The 21,996-nt window shown below is 38.9% G+C and overlaps 1 protein-coding gene and 1 non-coding gene across 2 annotated transcripts in view; both read left to right on the plus strand.

Annotated features, from left to right (window-relative positions):
• The window catches only part of LOC145398060 (ionotropic receptor 40a-like), a 310,943-nt gene that overhangs the window by 180,540 nt on the left and 108,407 nt on the right, over positions 1 to 21,996 (plus strand). The window lies entirely within an intron of this gene.
• LOC145398241 (5S ribosomal RNA) lies at positions 15,541 to 15,659 on the plus strand. The gene has a single exon (XR_013897093.1). It is a non-coding gene; the product is annotated as a 5S ribosomal RNA (ribosomal RNA).

Here is a 21,996-nt window from a genome sequence, read left to right on the forward strand (position 1 = left end):
CCCAGCACAAATGTCCACTAACGCACTCCCATTCTCATCTATCTCAGCAGGCACATCCCACTCACCAACTATTCCATCCACGTTCACATTCCCTACTTTACCATTCATATCACCGATCAAAAAAACTCTCTCATTCCTTCCAAACTTTTCCATGCACACTTCCACATTTGTCCAGAACTCTTCTCTCACTTTGCCAGCACGATCTTGCGTTGTCGCATACACACACACAATCGCCCACATTTGTATTCCAACTTTCAACTTTACCCACACAATCCTTGACCCAACTGATTCATACTGTCTTATGCTCTTCTTCCATCTTTTACTCACAACTATACATACTCCTTCCTTTGCCCTCTCATTCTCACCACTGTCACACTACCTTATTAATCACATCAGCTTAACACACTGTCACACTAGTCACACTTCTTTACCACCTCATTACACACCACCTTATCACACTACCAGACCACTTTAAAATATTCTCACGCCAGCCTATCACTGTCACACTAGCTTAACACACAGCAGTTTAACACACTACCATAACAGCTTAAAACACTAACACACGAACTTATCACACTATTACAGCACCCCTTCACACTCACACTGCCCTTTACCTTTTTAGTTCTTATTTCCACACTACCACACCCCCATGCCTACATACAATGCCCTCTTCTCACTCAGGCTTTATATGTATATTATACCTAATTTTTTAAATACATAATTTACAAACTTTTTAATATCAAATTTGTTTGCAAAAATACATGGAAGACATTATATCCGCCCCATATGCAGATAAAAACTAATAAGGATGATTTGCTATGGTACTAATAAACTTCCTAAATCAATGAGAATATGATACACTTCTGCTCTGGCCTACTGTACTCTTTGTTAATATGTTCCTCTCACACAGCTGACACCCTCACCGCATTAGTTAGTGGTCCGCTGTGTGGACGTGACCTCCTGGTGGTGAGCGAAAACCACGGCGAGTATCTGTTTGACGTGGATCAGGTGGTGAGGGCAGCTGGAGCCTCTATTACACCAGTCTTCCTCGCTACTCAACACTCACTCCTCCACACTATCCCTCCTGTCCACCAAACCAAAGGCTCCCTCCTCACTGCCCTCATCCTCTTTTACCACGATCCTACTACATTCCTCCTACTCCTGTCAAACAACAAAGACTGGAATCCTGGCTACCTAATCCTTTTCTGCCTGGACCCACATCTCAACACCTCGTCTGTCTTAAGTCAGCCTGTCGTCCAGCGTTCAGAGTTTATCCTTCTTCTACAGCCACAAGACAAGGCTGGGCGTCGACGCATGATCGCCTACACCAGTTTACCCGCATGTACTAAGACACCACTGGGAGTCTGGAGCGCTGAAAAATTCCACGCCAGACACATGCTCTTCCCATCTCGCTTCCAGGATTTCAGGGGACGTGTATGGAGGGTGCCAGTGGTGTGCTATGATGAACCGTTTGTGTACCGGGACTATGAGCATGGAGGGTGTAAAGGTGGAAATTCAGATGCCTTAAAGATAATAGGGGACAAGCATAATTTCACCCATGTCATGTGGGAGATCGACACGTTGATATGGGGAACGAAACAGAATGGAAGTTGGGACGGGATGCTAGGTAAAATCATGTACCATGGCAGCAACCTCGTCTTCAGCTCCATGAAGCTTAACATGGATAGGTTCAATGACTTTGACTTCTCGTACCCCTACTGGAGGTACAGTTTTGGACTAATGCTTCGTGTACCGCAGCCCATGCCCCGCTGGAAGAGCATTTTGTATCCCTTCTCCACTGTGATTTGGACTCTGGTGATTTCAACGACATTTGTGTCATCTGGGTTTCTGGCCATTATCCTTAATCGCCTATTCAATGTCAAAGATCCAGTGGACATCACTTTAAAGGTATTAGAATCAGTACTGTTATCTCTCTCTCTCTCTCTCTCTCTCTCTCTCTCTGAATTGTATATATTGCATCCACCACAACACTGAAAAGGTTGAAGGTTAAACCGTTTCCTTTAGTAGGGGTTAAGCATGATAGGACAAGGATAGGACAGCCTGAGAATTATTGGGTCAAACTAAAAAAAGAAAACATACAAAAAATAATGAAAAAATAAAAAGAAATATAACTAAAAAAACTGGGACTAAGTCAATTTCCATAATACTGATTCACATAACAAAGTCCCATCTAAATTACCAGGCAGTGTGGAACTGAGTCAGGCGATGGATAAGAGGTGAGTCTAAATATTCTTGCTATAAACTCCCTTAACAAATTCCAATCTAAGTTCCAGTGATATGAATAGCAATCTAAATTTTCATATTAATTTCCAGGTAGTGTCGGGTCTGTTGGGTCAGGCGATGGATGACAAGCGGGTGCGTGACTATCCTTTTGCTCGTGTGTGGCTGATCTTCTGGTGGGTGGCTGTGGACATCATAGCAGCAGCCTACGTGAGCAACCTTATGTCAGTGCTCACCGTGCCTGTCTACCCACACCGTATACAGACGCTGGAGGAACTGGCTTATTCGAACGTGGTGTAAGAGTACTATTAGTTCTAGGTATAACCTTATCTTTTATCATCTCTTCTTGCTAACCTTATCTCAGTGTTCACCTTTCTACCCGCACCATACACAGACGTTAAAGAAGATTGTGTATTCAGATCTCATTTGAAAGCACCATAATTTTTTATTTTCAGTTCAACATCCCTTATAGCACGATTGTTCCAACATGATAAAGAACCTTAACACCTTTCACCCTACCTGATGATCAAGTATATTCAAGTACGGGGATCAGTTTGGCCAATAACCATGGAAATTCATACCTCCTGCCTACAGTACACAGTACAAAATTTCACGCCGCCATAACTTAGTACCGGTAGTCTAGTTGTAGGAATGCCCCAGTTCCCTCAAGTGAAAACAAAAAATAGACTGCTATGGGAGTTATGTTTCTGGCTCCGCATCCACAGTCTCTCCTCTGCTTTCATCTCCACAGTCACTCTTGGCGGTGATGCTTGCGAATCCACGACCATTAACATAAGCGTTGTTGATACTGTTACCTTGGAAGAATTAGTGAGCTCTCTGACTTCCCTTATGATGATAATAATAACAATAATAATAATAATAATAATAATAATAGTAATAATAATAATAATAATAATAATAGTAATAATAATAATAATAATAATAATAATAATAATAATAGTAATAATAATAATAGTAATAATAATAATAATAATAATAATAGTAATAATAATAATAATAATAATAATAATAATAATAATAATACTATTGTGACGCAACCAACAGTGGAGGCGATTTTGTAGTCATATCTGTCTGTGTGTGTCTGTGTATTTGTCATCAGTCTGGTTTTCTAAATGAAATTGTAGGTTACATAGCATCTTTTTTATGCAATGCGATTATATGAGTATGGTTATAGTGTACAAGAATTTATTAAGGTGTAATGTGCAGAATCTATGGGTGAGGAAAATAGCGTTGCAAAATTTCCAAAGCGACTTCGATTAGTGAGTGAGGTGGAGGGGCAAGAGGGAGGGGAGGCCAACAGTGAGATGAAGGGATGGAGTGGAGAGGTATATGAGAGAGGGGGGTGTGAGCTGGGAGCAGGGCAGTGAAGAGGCGGGGGACAGGGCGACATAGAGGCGATTTGTGTGTGGCCACCCCTTACGGGATTAATTCGTCTGGCAACAGATAGATAGATAGACTTAGGTTAGGGACCTTTAACTTTTGACAACGCTTTTAAGAATCATTACTTCTTGTAGGTTTGTAGCTACTGAACATTTCTAGCTCAGATCTGAATAATTATGAAGGAACGTGGGATAAAGGCCAAGACTACTAGAATAACGAGAACTTTACTTCATGCGGGAGTTTTCACCCCATTTCGAGGATATTTAGTTGGTAATGTTTCAGCGTTTGGTATTTCTGACTAACCAAACATACACTATATACATATCGGTAATTTACGTTAATGGATGCTAAAAAAAAAAAAACGTATTATACAGTAGAAGGAACAAGAAATAAACATTAGTGCTTCAAAACTCCTTGTCCATTGGTTCAGAATGTTATTGAAGTGAGAATGTAAATTATTCTATTTTATAGTTTCTTTAGATCGTGGAGATCAAAAAATGTACTCGTATATTAGAGTTTGAGGGGGAACTATAAAGAACCACCTAGTCTTGGCTTACCTCATATTGTTGTTTTTGTCACCTCCCTCTCAAACGCTTTATAGTGGAAAGTGGAACAGAAAAGTGATGGAGTATAAGAAGCCTCTTTGAACATTTCTGCAGTCGATAGACATAACTAACCCTCCTTCGTCACCTTCTTCTGTATGGACCCTGGCACAGTCGACACATATATTATATACCGTACCTATTCTACTTGTTATATAGTTATCTAACCTCTCATTCTATGGTGCAGATTAATTGAATTAACATCAGTTATCATTCAGATGCATGGGAATGGCAGAACATACATATATTGGCAACGTGTATTACCTTACCTTACCTTACCGTAGTGCCAACGTCAGGTGACATTGGTGACCATCGAGCACCATTCTTCCCTTCCATGAGCCACTCTCACGATATCCGCCACACTCCATCTTCCGTCAATATCATCCAGGAGACTGTCCATGTACTTAAGTCTTTGCCTCTTGCCTCCGTACCCTCCACTCTTCCCAGCAGACAGTCACTCTCAAAGCCTTTGTCCCATATGACATGGCCTAAGAACTTCAGCTGTCTTCTTCTGATACACTTCAATAAACTTCTTTCAGTAACCTCTCTTCTTAATACATCCTCGTTTGTGACCCGATCTGTCCATTGAATTCTTAACATTCTTCTTATAAACCACATTTCCACAGCTTCTAGACTCTTTTTCATCTTTTGGGTTATCGTCCATGTTTCGCATCCATAAAGCAATGTTGACCACACGAAACATTTTAACATCCTCAGTCTTATCTCCAAACTCATACTCATGCTAGTTAAAAGCCTGTTCAATTTCCTGAAGGCAGCTTTTGCACTTGCTATTCTCCTTCTTATCTCTTTTTCGCATTTCGAATCCTCTGAGATCAGAGTTCCTAGATATTTAAAAGTGTCTGTCTGCTTTACTTGTCTTCCCTGCACATTTATGCCCACTCTCAACCGCTCTCTTCTCTTGGTTACTCCCATTGTCTCCATCTTCTTTTGATTAACCTTCAGGCCTCTCCTCAGACATGCTTCATGCAATGCATCTACCAACCTCTGCAACTTTTCTTTCGAATCAGCCACCAGAACTGTGTCATCTGCATATCTAATATTATTCATATTCCAGCCAGTTCTTCCAAATCTGTCATACACTTTTGTCCATACAGGGAAAATTAATCTGGAGACAGGACACATCCCTGCCTCACTCCTCTCCGTATGTTAACCCAATCTGTCTTCTGGTCTTCTATTCTCATTGCTGCCTTTTGATCCCAATAAAGATAAGTAATTAATCTGATGTCTTTTCCATCCACACCAATTTCTTTGTAACATATTTATCATTTCCTCATGCCGCACTGTATCAAAAGCTTTTTCAAAATCGATGAAACACATATAAACATCCTTTTGCATTTCTATCGCTCTTTCTAATATCATTCTCAAAGAGAAAATGGCATTTATTGTTCGTTTTCCTTTTCTAAACCCTCATTGTTCTTCAGACACATAACTGTCAACCTTTCTATGTATTCTATTTCTTATCACTCTTAAAATGAGCTTACCTATCTGGCTCATTATGCTTATTGTCCTATGTTGTTCACACTCTATTGTTCCTTCTTTGTTATGTATAGCTATAAACACTGATTCCCTCATCATTTCTGGAATGTAACCCGTATCATAGATGCGGTTGGCCATATCGTTATCTTTTTCTTGATGTAATCCCCACCTGCCTTCACCACTTCAACTGAAACCTGATCTTCTCCAACAGATTTTCCTTGTCTCATACATTTGATTGCTTCTTTTATTTCCTCTTGTAAGATGGATGGTCCTTCCAAATCTCCCTCGATCTCAGGTCTCTCACCTCTTCCATCGTCATACAATTCCTTTACATATTCTGCCCATCCTTCCAAAACCTCTGATACTTCCATCAATACATTTCCTTGTTTATCTCTTATTGTTGAGATTCTTGTTGAGTTCCTTTTACCAGTGATCTCTTTCAATTTCCCATATAGGTGCATCCGGTCAAGTTGCTCCATTTCTTGGCGCTGTTGATTCCACCATTCCTCCTTTCTCTCACATTTCCTCTTCACTTCTCTATCCAATTCTTCATATCTCCGTCGATTCCCTTTACAGCACCTTCCCTCTTCCATCAGAGTCAGACTTTCCTCCGTCATCCACTTCTGCTTTGCTCTCCTCCTATCCTCTGGCACCACTTTCTCCACTGTTCCCAGTAATACAGTCTGTATATTATTCCAGACCCTCTCAACTTCTTCACCTCCCTCAATATCTTCTTCCAACATTTCATATCTATTTCTTACTTCTACTTCGAAGGCTGCCTTAATCTCCTTCCCTTGTAGCACACTCCAGTCTCTTCTTGGCTGTTGTTTCTTCTTCACCTTTTTTAACCTGACCCTTAATTCGGCTACCAGTGGAACATGGTCGCCTATATGTCCACAGAGTGCACCAAGGTAGGTTCTGCACTGGGTCACGGCATTTCTGAACCTCTTGTTGATTTTTATGTAGTCAATTTGGTTTTTCACTTGCCCTCCTGGACTTTTCCATGTCCATAACCGCCTGGGGTGATGTTGGAAGAATGAGTTCATAATAACTTGGCTCTCCATACAGCACCATTCCACCCATCTATCACCCCTCTCATTCCTTTCACCCAAACTAAACGGTCCTACTACATCCTCTTGTCTGCCCAATCCTATTTTGGCATTCAAGGCACCCATAACAATTGTAATCTCATGTGGTTTACATTGCCTCTTACCTAGTCTTAATTTCTCATAGAACTCTTCCAGTTCCTCATCCGAATGATCACCAGCTGGAGCGTACACTTGGATAATATTTACATTAATGGGCAACGCGTATAGTCAGACATAAATCTAACCTTATCTTTTTATCCTTCTATTGTCTGGTGTAGGTTATTCAAATCCTTATCATATTCCACCCAGCCCCACAATGGTAGAGTATGGTGGATTCCTACCTGCAGCTCTCGGCGCCTCCACAAACCCCGTTTATATCACGCTGAGCCACGTACATACACTCAAAAAAGTATCGTTACAAGGGGGTTCGATGAGTTCCAGACTGAACAATCCAGCTGTCTCGGCAGGGTTGGAGGAAGTCTGTTATCAAACGTTTCATTCGTGTTGTCAGTTTGTATCGCGCAGAAGGTGTAACGTTACTTTTTTGAGTGTGTGTACCTCGACTGTATCGTGGACTTCACTGAAACACAAACCAGCATCATACATCATAGGCTAAATCTTACTTATCTTCTTCCTTGTGTTTCCTATAGTTATGTGGACATCTGAACTGTCGGCAGGCTTAAATCTAATCACTTTTTCAACTGAATGGCGATTGCCGCCATCCTCTTCCGGGCAGCGTAGGTTATTCTGATTCTCGTAACTTTTTTCTCAGCCCCGCAATAATGGACTACGGCGGGATCGTGCCTGCAGCTCTCAACGCCTCCACCAACCCTGTCTACATCAAGTTGGGCCACAAGTTGTATCTCGACCCTATTGTGGACCTTAACGAACCCCACTCCAACCTGATACGAATGATGCTGGAGAAAGGATCCGTGGCCATCATCGACTCCATTGATTACATTACTAACGTTCAAAATAAGAATAACCTCTCCCACACTGCCTATATTATGGACGAAAAGGTGGGGGTTCGTGATAGTTTCCAGGTGGTGATGTGTGAAGGTGTGTGGGCCTGTCTGTTCTGTTTCATCAGGCATAAGACTAACTGTGTATTATTCCCTGAGTAGACAAAAATGAATGGATTGTATTTTATTGCTCTGAACCAAATTACAAGATATAGTAATTTGTTTTGTAGGTGAGACGATTAGAGGGGATAATATTATGTTCTGTAGGTAAGGCTAGATTGGGTAGCATTTGTGTGTGTGTGTGTGTGTGTGTGTGTGTGTGTGTGTGTGTGTGTGTGTATGAGAGAGAGAGAGAGAGAGAGAGAGACACTATATATATATATATATATATATATATATATATATATATATATATATATATATATATATATATATATATATATATATATTGTAGATTTCTTCGTTAAGTTAAACCAGATTCCATATTTTACTAATAATGGTAGTGATGATGCTCAGTACTTTTCCTCATTCAGCGCTCCCCACAACAAATAACAGTGTCTTTATTTTGATGACATGAAACTTACTGCAGTATAAATGAGGCTGGATTATAGAGCCTACTGTGTCTATTCGTTTGGCTCCCTTTTGTTTAGTTTTTCTTTGTAAGCTTCTGGCCTTTGGTTCTTTCTTCTCTGCATAAAAAATCCACAGCTATACAAGGGGCTCGTATTCTCCTCTGTTTAGGGAGCTCCCTGACACCTCTTCCTCACTGATTTATTTTTTGGATATGCCTGGTTAATAGTCTTTTGTACGTTATTTATGCAGAGTATGGATATGTTAGAATGATTGATCTAACACAGAAGAGGATGGTAAGGTGTAATAAGCAAAATTAATCAGTTAGGAAGATGTCGTGGGTCCTCCCTCACAATACATCCTTCCGTATGCCTATGTTGGTTGTATTGTATTTATAGATATGGGTGGTATATGTATCGATCTTTTCTACGAGCAAGATGAGACTGGAGAACGTGAGTGGTATTTTTTATATCTGAAACTAGATTAGATGATCATTTTATGTTCCGTAAGACAGGACTGCAGAGCTCTTCAGTTAGTGAGGCAAGATGAAAAAGTTTATTCCTCCTCCTCCTCCTCCTCATCATCATCATCATCATTATCATCACCATCATTTTTATTATTAATCAAGCACATCTAGACAAGGAGTGCACGCTTTCTGCCTTGTAACATGTAATGGTGTTTCTCTTGCCTTGTTTGAAGCTCCCACCTGGCCCCATTTTTGGACGATGATTATGATGATGGTGAGGAGGAGGAGGAGGAGGAGGAAGAAGAGGAGGTGAAGAGAAGACTATATTACAAAGTGAACTGTACTCCCTCACAGCTCTACAAGGACTACATGTTGTGGTTCCTGCCCCGTAACACTCCCTACACTGCCACCATCTCCGACAGACTGCAGCGCATCGTGGAGACAGGCATACTTGGCCATATATACGATGTTCACCTCGCGTCCCTGCCATCGCCAAGTAACAGGGTGAGTAAAAATGTCTCTGTCCACATGAAGGGATCCCAGACTAGGCTGTTATAGTCCCGTCTTATAGTGTCTAAAATCAGTCATTCGTATATTGTTTTGGTCGTATACATAAACAGATAGCTAATGTAGTGAAATCTTTTTTTGTGTTAATTTTCATCGATTTTATAGATAGATAGATAAATGGATATAGTGAGTTAATCTTTCTCAGTTTATTTCCATTGACTTTATAAACATAGATATGATATAGATTAAACCTCCTTTGGTAAATAATGGAAAAATAAAGGGATACTGGGTTGAGGACAGAAATTAGGCACCACACCCTCCATACCTGAAGCACAACATAGGGCGTCAGCATGGCAGCAGCTTCCTTACATTTACACGGAAATATCCAGTCAGGGAACAACTTTAATGCACAACTTATGAATGACAAGAAATAAAATAAAATAATCACCATCCAGTCAAATAAGTTTAATACAGTAACCATAAGAGACAAGAAAATATATATAACTAGAGGGGCACTCAGTGGAGCGTATCTCTCTGACAAGGACAACATACGAGTAATTTCCAAACCACTCTTCACAATGGGTTAGGTTCTCTCATCACTGATGAAGGTTTCGCAAAGAGTGTTTCCCGGATCCAGAATCAGCATTACGATCCGGATTGGTCCCAAAAGTTACTCGATTGTTCCCTGGGACATGGGCTATTTACTCACCAAATTTGGTCCAAATATCTTTTAGTTTTGAGTAATCCTGCTAACAGACAAACAAACAGGCAAACAGGGGTGAAAAAACTCTTCTTGTCGAAGAGAAAATAATCACCATATTCCTCAAGGCAACCTATGCCTTGTACCATTTTCCAAATAATATGGCTGTCTGGGAATTTGGGAATGTTGTTGGTACACCCTTGTTTTTCGATATTTTATGGCTATTTTTTCTTAACCCTTCATTCCGACGCACCTATTTTATATGTAGTTCGTGCTATCAGATGATTTTGATTTGTTTTTCATATCAGCAGCTTCGATACAGCCTTCATTAAAACACCTTCACTGCAAAACATATCCTTTCTTTGATAATCGTCTGAAGGTAGCAGGAATAAAAAAGAAAGTCATAAAAGAGGTAAAGAAATAAAGTCAAGCGATAGAGGAGGTTAAGAATTAAAGTAGCAGATTAGAAGAGGTTAGGAATTACTGATGCTGGACTGTACTTTATTTCTACAGGTTGCTGGATCTGGAGTTCTTAGCCTGGACCATCTACAAGGCGCCTTTATAGCACTGGTGATGGGGGGTCTTGTGGCATCCTTCGTCCTGGGTCTAGAACTTCTCATCTCAGCCTTCACACGCCATTGATGTCACTCATTCCAGTCGTCTTAGCTCTAAAACTTCTCCGATGTCACTCTCGTCCCTCGTCCTAGCGCGGAAACTCCACTGATGTCACACTTGTTCTTCGTCTGAGTGCTGAATGTCCTCTGACGTGACCTCAGCTCTCTCATTATTGTGCTGGTACTACAATGATGTCACTCTTATCCTTTGTCTGAGCGCTGGAATTCCTCTGATGTCACTCCCGCCCTTACGGCCGTATTATTAAAAAAAAAATATTCAGCACGCCCCTGGAAAGAACACTCTCCCTTGCACTCAGGAAAGTCAGACTCTGTTTTTGTTATTATTAAAACAGCTGATCGGACGTGTGTTTTTGAGAGCCGATTGGTTTGACAGCAGCGACTTTTTGGTAATGTTGGTATGCCTGCGTACATGACTGGGTTCGAATTGTCTGAAACAAATTAAAAATTCAACAATCAAAATACCTCTGGCACCATTATAGCATAAGAGAGCCATCGTTCATAAACATTTTTACATTTTAAAATAAAGATATAATAGGTTAGAAGATGTATAAGATGCCAGAAATAAGATGTTATGCTGATGAAAGCCACTGGCTCACCGTTAATAATCGAACGATTTGGGTTTGTTTATGTCACTTGTCAAACTGTTTCCCGGGATTATCACCACCGAAGAGAGAAATGACATACTTGATCTCGTCGAGGATAGAATAAAGAAAAACATAATCATTAATAAGAAGACAGATGGTGGGATAATTCCGGTAAAAATGAGGACGTGGGAGGAGATAAGTAACGCCTTGAATGCAGCTGGATTGGGCCCACCAGAACATCAGAAATTATGAGCCAACTTAGTGTTGAAGGGGTATAGTTTTCATTTCTAGTGCTAGAATATGCAGTTTTTCTCATTTATTTACGTTTCCATTATGTGCTTGAAATCCCACTACATGGGAGGCCTATCCGATATACTGGATCATCGAATTTATCGGATCAGGCTTTCCCCAGCAGATCTGTTATAGTGAGGTTCTTCAGTACTGTAAATGGATGTGGAAATGTTACAGTAATTCAGTCATGCAACACATCACAAAACAAACTACATAATGATTCCAGAAACATTTACCTCTAGAAACGGTTCGTCTAATGTGATGAAACTTGTAGAAGTAGCTACATATTTCGCCCGTTACACAGTGACTCTATAAATTTTAGCTTGCATATCAATGGGGGCCCCCTGGTAGCAGCGAAACCCAAAACAACTGCTTAGTCTGTTTATGCAAGGAAACGACTCGGTAAAAATAACAATAATAATTCCTCGGCTACTTTCGTTATTACAAAGTAACAGATTTTTTCAGAGCAAAGAAAGTAGCAAGTGAGAGGAGGAGGAGGGATATTTTCCACATTTGTGGTGGTGGCTTCCCTTCTGAAGAGTTGGATTGCCAAACTGAAGGAAGATTGGCCTAAATCGAGAAGGGGTTTGAATCACCACTATGTGACAATGGCTGTCATGGACCTGATGTTAGTTAGTATAATATTCTTTCCTCAGTAGCCTTTTTTTCACAGTTTATAATTGCTGATCCACTTTTCTATACCAGTAACTTGTTTACAGAAAATGACACCAAAAGATTTTCATGTGATTTCAAAATGTTGTTGAAAGCAATTTGCTTGTGGCCACCCCTTTTGGAGTGAAGATGTTTAGCATTAGCTACACAAAGAATCAGACATATTCCTATAATATTGTCATAAAATGACCTCAAGAATCACCTCTTGCTTTTTCTGCATTAAGTTCTGGGACACCCTTGTATTAGCTCTGCAACATTTCTTTGCATAATGTGAAAGGGGGAAGACCAACATATTCATATAAAAAACATGTATTTCGACATATAATGTTTCAGCACTTTATTAAGTACTATAAACACATATTCACAGTGCTTACGGCCTCAAAATATAAGTATATGTATACATTACGTAGTCATTTTTCTATCTCATGCTATAAAGGGAGTATTGTTATACAGCTTTCATTAAAAGACTAAATTCGTTTTTCATTTATTTTCATCAGGATCAAATACTTATGACGTAAAGGTATTAAATATATATACAGTACAGTACCAAACATTCGTTAATATATTTTTACAAACTTTATCTAGTATACACTGCTTGTAAATTACTGAAAGTAGTATACACTATGAGGTCTGATCAGTAAGGTCTGTTAAGAGTTGTATATACTGGACTTATAGAGAAAACAGTGGCTGCAGTTACACCCTTCCCTTAGGCTCATGTTGTCTTTGCCACCATTTTCTGCTATCTAAATCATAAGCCTGATTTTAGTGACAATGTAACTATGACAAGTCTGGCATGCTTTGTAAACCGCTCAATATAACTGTGCTTCCAAATCACGAGGACAGCTAAAGAATTACAGGGTATTAAACATAAATAAGTGGAAATTGTTACATAACAAGTGATTGCAGTTTTCTGGCATCTTGATACATTAAGAAGGATGCATGCCAGGCTCACCACACATATACATAATCATGAAAGTCTTACTCATTTAGCCATCCAGTATCCAGTTTGTCCCATCAGGAATGTACAAACACAAAGCAAAGCTATTCTGTCCTGCACACAGTAAAATAAACAAAGCTAATCCCATATTCCCTCTTTGGGGACAAAGCGCCCAAAGCCAGGGTACTATAATCCACAACATAAAAGGGTAGAAGACTGGCCATTGATCTGCCAGTATTTTTTAAAGGGGGAAAATAATTATGTACTTTCAGTCAGCTTAACCTTTGTGTAAAGCTAGGATTTTACTCACAGTGCAACTTCATGAGTGTTTATACAGATAACTGATAAATGTCGGTTGGCCAAGTGTCTATACAGATAATTGATAAATGCCTGTTTGCCAAGTGTCTCTACAGATAATTGATAAATCGTTGCCGGTTGGCATAAATATGAGCATTAGAAAGTGTTGCAATAACTAGTCCCTGCAACTTTTTCTTTGCACCTGATCTTTCCAAAGCAGATTAATACTGTTCAGCAATTATAAAATACATCACATATCCCTTAGCTGATAGGTTATTACACTGCTGCTACCACTACAGTCCTAGTGGTGACTTTCCTAAGGTCAATACAATAATCTGGTATGAGCAGTATTCTCTTCTTTTAGCTTCAGGAGCATCTGCGTGAATGACAAGCCTTATGGTTTCCTGTAACCAAAGAAAATATTTACAATGCTGGTTGATGACCATTTAACCCATTGGCGCCCAGTGTCCTGTATATAGGATAGAATTGGGCATTTTCAAAAATTTAATAAAGAAGGGAACCCCTGGGTAGGGACCCACGAGCTTTGCGACTATGAGCCGATAGGCAGAGGGCAGTATGCCTAGTACCCTTCCACCAAAATCCATTGCACAGGAACTCTGGGCACTAGTTGGTTAAGTGCCTTTATTAATGGGATGACAGGGAACTACAATGGTGCCCCTATTAACTTTGTATAGACAGAAATGCAGCATCCATCCAGGAACTAGACCTCCACACGTTTTTTCCTCGCTTCTTGCTGTGGTGAGGCACTGTCTACCATCAGGGTATGTTGGTTCACTGAACAGAATGGGCCTGCAAGGGGTAGCTGCTTGCCTGCAGTTGATTTGTCTCCTTTGCCACACAGGCATTACTCTATAACAGCAGAAAAGCAACAATAACAGAAATAATATAAAAGACATCCCTGGACTGAAAAGGTGAGCAGAACTAATTACTCCTCATAATGCATTTCAAGAAACAGGCATATGATGTGGACAGCACCCGCACCATTTTTTTTCCTTTAGGTCATAAGGTGGATGATTTCTCTGCCATTCAGCATTTCCTACCAGGTCCTGTACAGCAATTCCATCCACTTCATTCTCCTCTCCTGCAGGAGTGGGCTGGGGGAAATGTAACTCTATCATTATTTGAGGAGTGTTGACAGGATAAGTATCAGCATCATAAGAATACAGAATTCAATGTTGGAAAAGTTAATATATACATCACATGTATATTAGCTTCCTTGCCTTTCTCTTGCAATTGATAGCTGCCCTTGGACTGTGTCAATAAGTTGGAGAACATATTCCTCGCTGAGACCAAACCACATCAGAAATTCTGTGCTGGTCATAGCCTCTAAAGGGTTCATTCTGTCAACAACAGTCCGATGGCATACACGAGGTTGGAGACGCTGAAGGTCTCGCAGACGCTGGAAATGTGGATCCATGCTGAAAAGAGTATATTGATATTAGCTTGATGCATAGTGGTATTAAAATAACAACACTGGCTAGGCATTAGATTCCTTGCAATGTATTTTTGATAATGACAGCAAAATTCACAAGCAGCAGTATAATTAACAGTTCTTACTTGCTTTAATCAATTCCACTGTGCATGTTATGATATTAGGAAATAAAACAGTTCTTTGCACAAGTTGCCTTGTAAAATGAGCTTCTGTTTGGTGTAATTTGTTTCAGTCTATTTATTTTTGCATGTTACAAAATCGTTTCAATATGTTTATGTTGTCCCTTGCACACACATTACTTTGTTAAGTGTTCTACACACAGGCCTAGTTAAGAGGGTTCTACACATTCCTGAATAACATAAATCATTTAAAGGAGTTTGGTAACATGAAATTACTGTAAACATACATAGAGGTTCTACCAGTGTCCTTAACAACTTACTATTTAAAGCTAACCCTGTATTTCATATTTTTACCAATATTTTCTCAACCATTCACATCTGTACTGTGCTCAGGAAATGGTATTATCAGCACAAGCTGTCTGCAGTATGTTGCGTCACTGATCAGGAACATCTAACTTAGGAACACTTCCTTGCAAACTGCTTTAAAATCAATCGTTGTGTCTTACAAGTTGGAATCCTTTTATGGCCATACCACGTTGAGTACACCGCTTCCCATCCGATCAGCGTAGTTAAGCAACGTTGGGTCTGGTTAGTACTTGGATGGGTGACCGCCTGGGAACACCAGATGCTGTTGGCATCCCTACGTGTCAAGTGGGGTTGGTGGAGGATTAGTGCCCCTCCCTGTAAAACAATTAACTCTAAGCCCTTGACCACCCCGTTTGGGATACATGGCGTCTGGCAATGAATGAATGAATATTATTTTCTGTGGGTTTGTATGACTGCGTATATTCTACTATACCCTCTCAAAAAAAAAAAATAAAAAAAAAAAAAGGTACTGCATTAACATTACTATGGACGTCTAGATAATAATTATATAAGCAATGAATTGGTGATGAATGGCAGCTAACCTATAAAACTATTTATATCATATATGTGCTGCACTTTATTTTTTATATCGTGTAGATAACACTGCAAAATCACTGTGGGCTGCCTGCCTTACTGATGTCAGACTACTTACTACGGTATACCTTAGGGACAATAACAGAAGTATTCAAGATTAGAGTCTTCCTCCTCAGTAATAACATTCTGCTGGTAATAAGTTGTTCAAGTGATTGAATAATCAACGATAACGAGTTATAAATCTTTAAAATATGAACATAGAGAATCAAATTGCCTGAGGAGTACTTACACGAACACTGATGTTGATGTTCTAGATGCTGCGATGGTAGAGGTGCAGGGTCGTAAAAAACCGTGAAGTGCTTCAGTGTACAATTACACATCTTCCAGAGATGCTAATATTTTTGTCATCAATGTGGTCTATGGTTTATGTAGCGAAAGTAGTTTCAAAGGATTATGACACAATTAAGAATACTGAGTGCACTTGTAAGCCAGCCTACCCCTGTCTCAAATTTGTTGCCTATATTCCAATAAAATTTTAGTGTGAGTGTGAGTGCACCTAGTTTAATAATAACAAAGTGAGTATAGCAACCTCTGAGAGACACTTTATCTATATATCTATCTATTGCCAGACGCCTTAATCCCCAAGGGGTGGCCACAAACAAATCGCCTCCATGTCGCTCCGTCCCCCGCCATTTCACTGCCCTACTCCCAGCTCACATCCCCATCTCTCATATACCTCTCCACTCCATCCCTCCATCTCATCCTCGGCCTCCCCCCTCTCACAATTTGTTTTAATAATACGGCCGTTAGTCCTAGCACTGAAACTCCTCTGAGTCACTTCTACCCTTCATCATACCGCTTGAACTCCTCTGATATCAATTTTATCTCTCATTATAGTGCTGGAACTCTGATGTCTCTCTCACCGTTAACTTTAGCTCTGGAACTTCTCTGATGTCACCCTTGTTTCATTCACCTCCATCAACACCAACAATACAAAACATGTAATGACTGTGGTGATATGAAGCCATCTGGGGATACTAAAGACGAGGAAAACATTATTACATTCCCACCAAAAACTCAAGGACATCTGGTCACAAGGAAGGAGTGCATTAGCAGAACAGAGCTCGCCACATGGAAAAGGTGACAACCCAATCATATGTCATTGTATTAGTATATACTGACCAATAATAATTACCCATGATGCAGATTATAGTGGACTACAATAAAACCAAGTGAACTGTCATTACATATATATATATATATATATATATATATATATATATATATATATATATATATATATATATATATATATATATATATATAGTGGACTACAATAAAACCAAGTGAACTGTCATTACATATATATATATATATATATATATATATATATATATATATATATATATATATATATATATATATATATATATATATATATATATATATATATATATATATATATATATATATATATATATATATATATATATATATATATATATATATATATATATATATATATATATATATCCACAGTCCTTTTGTCCCAGACCATCAAGAATGTCTGGACACATGATGTATTTCAAACAATCTCTTTGTAGCCCACACAGTACAAGAATTTCATGATACAAGCAGGTTAACCAGACTGAGCCAGTTCCCTGACGTCAAGAAAACTAACCACGGAAATTTACCAGACACTACTGTACATCCCCACCCAGCCGTATATATTCTCAGATTTCAAAGGGCATAGGGACAGAGAGCCTGAGGGTACGATCGAGGGCAGAAGGCAGGAGATAGGGTCAGCTAGGAGGTTTGCCGTCACGCTACGTTAGGCTGTTAATCACTTTTCAATATAACTGTGTACAATAAACTCTGTAACCCAAGAGTACTATGCATCTCATCTCGCTTACGGTACACAGGGGTGGAAGGTGAGAATGAGATGCACCATTTTACTAGTAGCGGCCCATGTTACACTCCACTGATGATAGAAGGGAAACCATTAATCTAAGATACACCTACAATCTCTCCATCTAATCAAACCCCTCGGCAATGTTCATCCATATTAGCGGCAGCAGTGAACAACGATAAACCACTGTTTTGGAGGTATATATTACGGTGCACTCTTAACTCTTTCATACACGGGGGCCTCATGAAGAATCCAACCGCTCACACTCTTTCAACGCAGGATTCGTCCAAGTGAAATCAACCGCTCGCACTCGACGTAGTTGAGTCCAACCATATAATTTGTATTTCTTTTTTCACAACAATTTGCTTTTTAATCTTACTAATGAACCAAAAATAATATAAAAAAAAAAGGAATTACCATATCGTATCATTAATTTTTTCAATGCTCATTTACTCACAAACATATGAACATTTCGACAATGATTATAGAATACTGTAGAGCATTTATCTGCGATCCATTTAATAAAAAATTGGCACTTCTAGCTATACTAGAATATGTTTTATGGCATACAGAATAACAATAGTAGTTCATCACACCTCTGGCCTCTCTAAGTAAACTGTTTCCTATCATTTTATTCTCGGCCGCCCAGACCTCACGCTCACCACATTCCTCACTTTAGTGATTTGTGCGGCATTGAAAAAATGATTACAATTATTTCAATCCCCTTCCCTAAATTTTAACTGTATTGTTATGAAAGTGATATATGTTAGAAATGAATAAATTATCTACCTAATGAATGGAAAAAAAAAAAGATATAAAACACCATACTTTATCGTTCAGTAATGTATTCATTTACTCACTGACAAATTTATGGAGTACTCACGGACTGTTTTTTTTTTTTTTTCCCCACAACAATTTGTTGTGAAAAAAAAAAAAATGCAGTGAGTACTGTACTGTATATATGTCAGTGAGTAAATGAATACATTACTGAACAATAAAGTATGGTGTTTGATATCCTTCATTTATTTATTTTTTCATTCATTAGGAAGATCATATATTCATTTGTAACATGTACCAATTTCATAACAGTACAATTAAAAATTAGAGCAGGGGAATGAAATCATTGTAATAATTTTTCGATGCCGCTCAAATTAGTGAGTGAGGAATGCGGTGAGGTGAGGTCTGGGCGGGCGAGAATGAAATGATAGGAAACAGTTCACTCAGAGCGGCCAGGCGTGATGAACTACTATCGTTATTCCGTATGCCATAAAAAAAAATCGTAGTGTAGCTAGAAGTGTCATTTTTTTACGAAATGGATCGAGGATATATGTTCAACAATATTCTATAATCATTGCCGAAATGTTTGTGTGTCTGTGAGTAAATGAGCACTAATAAGCGAATGATACAATATGGTAATTCTTTATTTTAATTATTATTTTCGTTCATTAGGAAGACAATTCATTAATTTATAAACCAGTTAAAAACAATACAGTTATAATAAGAGTGAGGGAATGAAATCAGTTTCTGATACCGCACTAATCGCTGAGTGAGGAGAGTGGTGAGCGTGAGGTCTGGGCTGCCGAGACAGAAGTCTGCCAGCATGGGGAATTTTCCCTAGATTTGGGGAATTCATGGTGTTGATGGAGAAATGAGGAATTCAGGTCCAGTTTTGGGGAATTTTTACTGTGAATTGGATATTCCTTCAAAATTTGGAGGATACTCACTGTGAACAAAGTATCTTTATAGTTACATACTACTTTAAAAATTATCGTGTAGTATGTACGTAATTAGATCATCCAAGGAAATGAGATTTTACAGGTAAAAGGCTAAACAGTATCTGAGGTATTTACTATACTTTTTAATTACATCCTACATTCATGGTGACAATGCCCTTTTTGGTATTTACGTAGTTTGTAAGTAACTTGTCAGTTCTGTTCTGTTATTAGTCGACCTGGACAAAACAGACACGTAGTATATAGGAATAAGACCAGGAACTAGCGCACTCCACTAGTAGGACAAGGACAAAGGCTCACAAGGAGTGTATGGGTCCACATCGCGACTCCACTGCTTTCATTCTAGGGTAATTCAACCTAAACTAGGGCAATCACACACCCCTCTAGGGGGTAAACAACATGAAAACAAAACAGAGAAATTTACTGTCAACAAAAACATTAGTTGAATTACTGCATTCTCAGTGCTGCTTGACAGAGGATTCTTGTTTCAATTTCCCACTTGACAACACCTTATTAGACGTATGAGATCATAAATGTATGATGATAAACAGAGTGATCCAGACTGAAATGTTTATAAAAGGCAGTAGCTACTGTGTAAAGGCATGCTATTGTAACATATCAGAATTAAGTGTTGAATGATGGTGTGTACATAGTTGTGAACAGGACAGAACAGAATGCCCATCAATTATAAATTTTAAATATATAGGTTTATGTATGTTAAAGGAAGATGGTAAAACTAATTACAATGAAAAGGTTTTTTGTGTCCAGCAAGGAGGTACGATTTTTGTAACTGAAGATTGTTTTGTTTCTTAAAGCATTAAGTTCATAATTATATAATAAACCAAAGACAAACCAACTCATGTGCTGTCTTGTTTTTTCACTATTCAAGTCCCCGTAATCCTCCCTCCCTATATTACTCTATATGAGTATATATTGATCAGAGTGAGTTGATGTTCACAACTGGAACAAAATTTATACGTTCTGCATACAATATTATGGATAGGTGTAATGAATAAAGACTTTACATAATAGTACAGCAGCGTCCAATTTACAATGCATGCAATTCTCTTCTCCCACAACATATCATTCATATACAAAAATGGTAATTACAGCTATAACTCCTAAAATAAAAGTATAAATTACAGACAGTAAAAAAAATGGGGAATTTCTTTTCAATTTGGGGAATTTTGCCCGTCAGATCTGGGGAAATTTGAACCAGAGCATCTGGCAGCACTGGGCGATAGACTATCACTCAGTACTTGGAAGTGGTTGGATTCAGGTTGCGTCGAAAGAGTGCGAGAGGGTTAACCCCTAACAAATCACTAGAAGGGGTAAGGTAAGCCCACAAGAAAACTAACTTAACTTTACAATATAGCATACACACACCAAAGAAGAAACCAGGATTCGTTTTACAAAGGGGAATCCACATAGGCCTCAGAATACAAATATAAAACGTGTTATTTCTTACCTAATCAGATTACAGTTAGTGAAAACTACGTACTCACATATCTCGAGGAATTAGGAGAACTCGTTGTTGATATAATCTAGATGTAATTCACAAACTAGTGTAAAAATGGAAGTGAAACAAAAAAGGGAAATGGTGCACAAAGTGTTTTTTGTCAAGAAAGTAACGTACTGAGTAATGTGTGAAAATATGAGGAAAAGTGTAACAAAATATGACAAAAGTGTAACGTGACAGTAAGTGATTAAAGAGTGACTAAAAAGTAGTGTCACTCCTGCTAGTCCTCGAGCTTATAAAGTAGCTTTACTCCACTTCTTTGGCTAAGTAGCCACTAGGCTGTCTTAAGTGTAATCTCCAGGCATGCACAAACACTGGAGGCACCTGCTACCAATAGTGTGCAGACAAATAATACACAAAACCAATGACGTCCCATCAAGAAAGCCAAGAAAGGGTTATTTAGGCTTCTATTGGCAAATAGTCTCATTTTGCTCCTCCCACACTATAAGTCACACCCACTGTGGTCAAGGACAAAAGGGTTTTCTGAGTAATTTCTGGGAAAAACAACCCACGTGTTATCTGCCCGCAAGCCCCAAAACTGACTGCGAAGCAAACACAGCGAAGATAGGGTATACCCTTACAGGCAACAAACTGATAACAGAAAAGAGTTATCAATCTTGACGGCTTGCCTGTTTCCTTACATTATTTTGTCATCTTCTATTTCATCCATTCACTACTGGGGTAACTATGCCAATGACACATCCCTTCCTGAGAGAAGAAATTTCCCAAGAGAAAATTTCTGGATACTGTACAATTTTAAGTTCTGGACACGTAATCTGCTAAAATATTAGTAACCCCTTGTACATGCTGTACATCAAGGGAATACTCTTGCAAATATAGGGCCCAGTGGGTCAGTCTAAGATTTTTGTCCTTTAATCGGGACAAAAATTTCAGAGCCTGGTGATCAGTGTAC

Source organism: Coenobita brevimanus, chromosome 44 (genome assembly GCF_032717465.1).
Source record: "Coenobita brevimanus isolate Jiangsu-jjx chromosome 44, ASM3271746v2, whole genome shotgun sequence".
NCBI lineage: Eukaryota > Metazoa > Arthropoda > Malacostraca > Decapoda > Coenobitidae > Coenobita > Coenobita brevimanus.